Below are 6309 nucleotides of genomic sequence, written 5' to 3'. Positions count from 1 at the left end.
TTTGTTTGTTTGTTTCTGATGTAGAAAGCTCTTCCATTGTGTCAAGACCCCATAAAATCATCTCTTTTCTGTCTATTGGAGGAAATTCACTAAGTACCTCTTCCATAACAACCCCACTAGAATGAAAGAAAGCCCAAAAGCATTTCATCATCTGGCTTGTTAAAATATCCTGATTAATAGGACTGTATATATTTTAGAATGAATGATTTTAGAGTGTTGTTTATGCAGAACTTGTTGTACTGTTTATTGTTGTTAGCCGCCCTGAGCCCGGCTAAGGCTGGGGAGGGCGGGATATAAATAAAATTTTTTATTATTATTATTATTATTATTATTATTATTATTATTATTATTCATGGCAAGGATAGCTTACAACATTGTTTCCCCATATGAGTAAATACACCAGGCCTGCATGACTTCCAAGCCAAATATAGACTACCAGCCATTATGACAACCGACTAATAATTCAATGATCCTCTTTGGTATGGAAATGCGAAAACAGTGACTCCCTACTGCATCAAAAGTCATACATGCCTACGATAACTTTTATACCGAGGCTTTAGCCTCATAAACAGTCATGCACATTAAATCTGATAAAAATGAATGAGGTATAATTAAATGTATTTAACTCTAAGCAGAATCAAGTACCTGCATTTCCCTTTCCTTTTTGCCAGTGGCATATCCACATATTGAACATTAAATAGGCTTATACAGTGGTACCTCGGGTTACATACGCTTCAGGTTACATACGCTTCAGGTTACACACTCCACTAAGCCAGAAATAGTACCTCAGGTTAAGAACTTTGCTTCAGGATGAGAACAGAAATCGCGCAGTGGGAGGCCCCATTAGCTAAAGTGGTGCTTCAGGTTAAGAACAGTTTCAGGTTAATAACGGACCTCCGGGACGAATTAAGTACTTAACCCGAGGTACTTAATTAGACACCAACTATGTTTGTTCTTGGTGTGAGCTTTCGTGTGCACGCACACTTCTTCAGATACCTGTGAGGTTGATGGACTTCCCTTTCATGCGGCTCAGCGTGGTGCCTTCCATGGTTCTAGATTCAGGTAGGTAGCCTATCTGAAGAAGTGTGCATGTACACGAAAGCTCATACCAAGAATAAACTTACCGTAGTTGGTCTCTAAGGTGCTACTGGACAATTTTAATTTTTATAAAAATATATTTCTACTGCATCAGACCAACACCTGAATTAAATAGGCTTGCCATACATCCAGAAAATTCCTGACACGTCATGTGTAAAAATGACATCAGGGAGGAATATTGTCGAATTAGCTCCAAAAGCTTAAAATCACTATTTTTTTGGGGGGGGGGGGGTCTCAAAAAAGCTCAAAATTTTTGAGGTCTTCCTAAATAAAGCCCAACAACTTTGTGGCTGTCAGGAATTATACTTTTTGAAATCCCAAATAAGCTCCTGATAGTGGGGAGGGCATAAAGAAATACTCTTGGTTCCTCGCCTATAATTTATTTCAATATATCCACAATGCAAAGAATAATTGCTCTGATTCCTGCCGCCCTGTTGCATTAGTTTTTTCTAAGATAGTCGGACACACAAAAAAGGACAGGGCTCTTGCAACGTTTAATAGTTGAATAGAAGCAGGACTTCTTGCATTGATTGCATGAAGACTATTAAAGAGGCAGAAGCCCCAATTTCTTCTGCAATCCGGCCACCCTCTATTTCTTCCCAATACAAAACAGCTTATTCAGAATCAGAATTTTCTTCAGGGCTTAGCAGGAGAGGAAAGAGTTAGATTCCCTCCCCATGCCTGTCCTGATTCACACCCCACCCCCAGGGGATGCAATTTGTGTGAGTGTGCAAAAAACACATTAAATGACACATGCAGTTTGGCCCTTTTTCTGGCCTGCAGAAATGTAATTTCCTGGTTGCCCCTCCGTGCTTCTCTGCTGGCTCCCTTTCCCCAGTGGTGGCGCCTAGCTGCCTCCTCGTGGAGTTGCCTTCAGCTGAAACTCTCCTTGGCAGCTTAAAGGTACCACAAGCCAACTGCCTGGAGCTGAGCAGGTGGAAGGTCAGGTTGCGTTGCCAACACTCTGCAGACGTTCCCAGCACCGGTGCCACCCAGGATAAAAATGTTGGTTCCTATCTCAGCTACGTCTGCGTCTTGGAAGGTGATCAGACCACCTGATCCTTCCCTACTCCTAAAAGCCCCTTGTGAAATTAACTTCACAGAGTCATCTTGTATTCGTTCAGAACTGTCACGCTGACAAGGCACAGGCAGATAACATGTGCATGTATTGATGGCATGAACAAATATGGGAATGTATAACAACAACAACAACAACAACAACAACAACAACAACAACAACAACAACAACAACAACTTATTATTTATACCCCACCTGTCTGGCTGGGTTTCCCCAGCCACTCTGGGCGACTCCCAACAGAGTATTAAAAACATGATCAAACATCAAACATTTAAAACTTCCCTACACGCAATGATTCTATAGACCTGGTGTAGCATAGTAGTTACTTTCTTGGGCTCCATGATCACTGCAGATGGTGACAGCAGTCACGAAATTAAAAGACGCCTGCTTCTTGGGAGAAAAGCAATGACAAACCTAGACAGCATCTTAAAAAGTAGAGACATCACCTTGCCAACAAAGGTCCGTATAGTAAAAGCTATGGTTTTCCCAGTAGTGATGTATGGAAGTGAGAGCTGGACCATAAAGAAGGCTGATCGCTGAAGAATTTATGCTTTTGAATTATGGTGCTGGAGGAGACTTGAGAGTCCCATGGACTGCAAGAAGATTAAATGTATCCATTCTGAAGGAAATCAGCCCTGAGTACTCACTGGAAGGACAGATCCTGAAGCTGAGACTCCAATACTTTGGCCACCTCATGAGAAGGGAAGACTCCCTGGAAAAGACCCTGATGTTGGGAAAGATGGAGGGCACAAGGAGAAGGGGATGACGGAGGACGATATGGTTGGACAGTGTTCTCGAAGCTACCAGGATGAGTTTGACCAAACTGTGGCAGGCAGTGGAAGACAGGAGTGCCTGGCGTGCTCTGGTCCATGGGGTCACGAAGAGTAGGACACGAATAAACGACTAAACAACAACAGCAGCAGCATAGTAGTTCATAGAATTGTAGAGTTGGAAGGATCATCTAGTCCAATCCTCTGCAATGCAGGATTTGTTTGCCCAACATGGCCCTGACATTAAGAGTTTCATGATCTACTGAATGAGCTATCTCAGCTTAATAGCCTGATGAGTGCAATTCTGTACATGTCTACTCAGAAATAAACTCAGTTGTGGTCGGTGGGACCTGGTCCTGAGTGGGTTTATAAAATCACAGAGATTAACACCGCAATCCTACGCAGTACCTTGGAAGTAAGTCTCATACTAGGGCTTACTTTGGAGGAGGCATGGACATGCTGCAGTTCCATACACAGAGGAACTTATTTCTGAGTAAATAGGCATTGGACAATTCCAGGCTGTGCAAGGGCCAATCCATTATTGTTTAATGAGCAGAGGCCTATTCATGCAAAATTGTATTGGGCTCTGGCACCTTCAATAGTTGTATGGAAGGGGAGATTTTGGTAGCCTCTTCCTGCTAATTTCCCCGTTATACACAACTGTTAAAGGTGCCAGAGTCCTGCAATCTTTTGGATCTGGCTATTAGTTGAACAAATATTGCTGCTCTGTAAAGACTCAGACATTATACTTTCCCTCCTAGTTGCTATTATTATTATTATTATTATTATTATTATTATTATTATTATTATTAGTTTTCCTAGGTGCTGAATAGAGATGAATAGTCTTCCTTTTTTTAAACTTTGATTTTTGTTTACTATTTCGATGTATACTTCTTTATAAGCCACTAAGAGCTTTTATTTACGTTCAGCAGCATACAGTTTTTAAAATTAATTAAACTAACAAACAATTTCCCCAAGCTTTGGGAGGGTCTTCTTTGAAAAATTAAATCTCTCCCATTTGCATTCACAAAAGTAAAAATGCACCATGTGGATTTTGGCGAAAATATGTCAAACAAAAAAATGGGTAGGGAAGAGGAGGCAAACTTTTAGCCCATCTTCAAGAATTTTTAAACAATGGTTTTTAGATTTATCCCAACCACAGCTTCTCGATGTGCAAAGATTAAATGCACCGTCATCTGTAACTAAGCTGCTTTGGAATGATCTGTATCCTCAAATACAAGGTACAAATAATCATAATAAATAATGTTAAATAAAGCAAGGCTGTATCAGATCTGGCATTAAACTGTAGTGTGAACCCAGGCAAAAGAATTCTGCGAGGGAGGGAGCCTATGTCCTATTCCAGTAACTTTTCCTATCCTGTGTTAGGCCCCTAGGTGGTGCAGGTGAGTTTCCACAGAAGGGAAACCCATTATTTTCGCAGTTTTCAGATCTATCAAACTCCAAGGAAAGCCACTCAGGGGAAAGTTGCGGGGAAGTCCTCTGAGACTGCAAAGTAAGTGTAGGACAAGCGAAGCACAGGGTACATGGTGGCCCTTTATGGACAGCAGTAGGTCTTGGAACACCGATGAGATATGGTCCACCTACCTGCCTTGCAGCATCTGATGGTGTGATGCCCATAGGCAACTGCAAAAAGCGCTGCAGTAGCTCGAAACTGGATATTGTCAGCGTTTTAGTGACAGACTGCTTGCTTGGCTGGATTTCGGCTTTGTTCTTTAATTCTGCGCAAGGTAAGATTTCTTTTCCATAAGAAATTTATGTTCGGGGAAGCTAGATACTCTTTGTGGCGGCGATTGGGATGCAGCAGTCAAAATACTGTTTTCAAAATACTTGTCATTTTTAATATTTCGTGAGAAACGCCTCCGCTCATGGGATGTGCTGAAAGCCCTGGATTCCACATTTTTATCCTCCACCCCCATATGTCTTCCAAACAACTGTGGGCACATTCTCCATTGAGGATTCAATCAAAGTGTGATGTTTCGTTGTGTTTCTTTGTAGTGCCCATGTAATACAGCATGGAGCATATATCCAAGAAGTTGGGTTTTTGCTATATGGCTGTTTGTAACAATGGGCAGCAATAAGCTTTGATAGGTGGTTGTTTTTTTGTTTTTGTTTTTTGCATTTTAGAGTTTGTGCTTGGAGATTGTTGCAGCTTCGGTATTTGAGTTGTACAGAATACCAGCAATATGTTTATAACTTATACGCTGACGGGAACAAAGAATATTACTGCAAGGCACCTCAGCACCCGCTGGGATGAGGTTGATTGAATGTGGGGAATTACATACCTGTAAATACAAGTTTAGGAGCATGTACAGTTTTGTTTCCAGGAGAAAGTTTTCTCAATATTGTAGAGCAACAGGGAACCCAAGCGCTATAAAGAAAATGATTGCATTCTGCTAGATCTTTAAGCATGTTGTTTAGCATTTCTGACCAGCAGTGGAAAGGTACACGGAGACATCCGTGAGTTCCAGGGAATGCAGTTTTTACAGCCATACAGACTGAAACATTTAGTGGATCTGTTCCTTGCATAACTATACTGGATCTGCTCCTCAGCTGTCTTAAAATCTGCAATAATCTCTTGAGACCAAAGCTGATTTGCACTGTGCAAGAACGTAAGAGATCTGCAGACCAACAGCCCATCTAATCATCCTTTGGCCAGCAGTGGTCACTACATTCCTGCAAATGGATAGGACAAGAACAGACAGCTGTTTGCTCTCCATTTCCATCGTTTGCTATATGGCATAGGGGCATCTTTAACATGAGGACCAAGGCCTGAAGGCACAGGACATACCTCCCTCCATTGGGTGGAACACAGTCTTTGCTCACCTAAGTTTTGTAAGCACGCCCTGACCGCTTTGTCAGTTACTGATATTCATGTGTTTCATTCCTGCTCAGCTATATAAAATTAGCTTTCCTTGTTTTTCGTGGCAGTGTGATTCCGCAAGGATCAACTCTTCAAACTCCCTTCTCAAAGGCATCAACTAATGTGATTTCCTGCTAAAAAGCAGGGTGGTCCCTGCCTCTGCTCCAACCTGCTGCCCCCATCAATCTATGCAGAGAGAAGAACACACCACATGAAGAGTCAGGTCAAGTGAATAGCTGCTGATACAAGCTAGCCAGCCATGTCCTGAATGCACTAATCCAGGGGTCAGCAAACTTTTTCAGCATGGGGTCGGACTGTATTTTTGGGGGGGAAATGAATGAATTCCTATGCCCCACAAATAACTCAGAGATGCATTTTAAATAAAAGGACACATTCTACTCATGTAAAAACATGCTGATTCTAGGACCATTCATGGGCCGGATTTAGAAGGCCATTGGACCAGATCCGGCCCCTGGGCCTTA

At 42.0% G+C, this 6309-nt stretch overlaps 1 protein-coding gene across 1 annotated transcript in view; it reads left to right on the top strand.

Moving 5' to 3' along the window:
* The first annotated feature begins 4417 nt into the window (after positions 1-4417).
* EDAR (ectodysplasin A receptor) overlaps positions 4418-6309 on the top strand; it is an 81989-nt gene continuing 80097 nt past the window's right edge. The window contains exon 1 of the mRNA XM_028728004.2: positions 4418-4694. The gene's annotated coding sequence lies outside the window, so the exon portion shown is untranslated. The remainder of the gene's footprint in view (positions 4695-6309) is intronic.

This window comes from Podarcis muralis, chromosome 4, assembly GCF_964188315.1.
Source record: "Podarcis muralis chromosome 4, rPodMur119.hap1.1, whole genome shotgun sequence".
NCBI classification, from domain to species: Eukaryota; Metazoa; Chordata; class Lepidosauria; order Squamata; family Lacertidae; genus Podarcis; species Podarcis muralis.
This window is presented reverse-complemented; position numbering and strand designations above follow the sequence as displayed.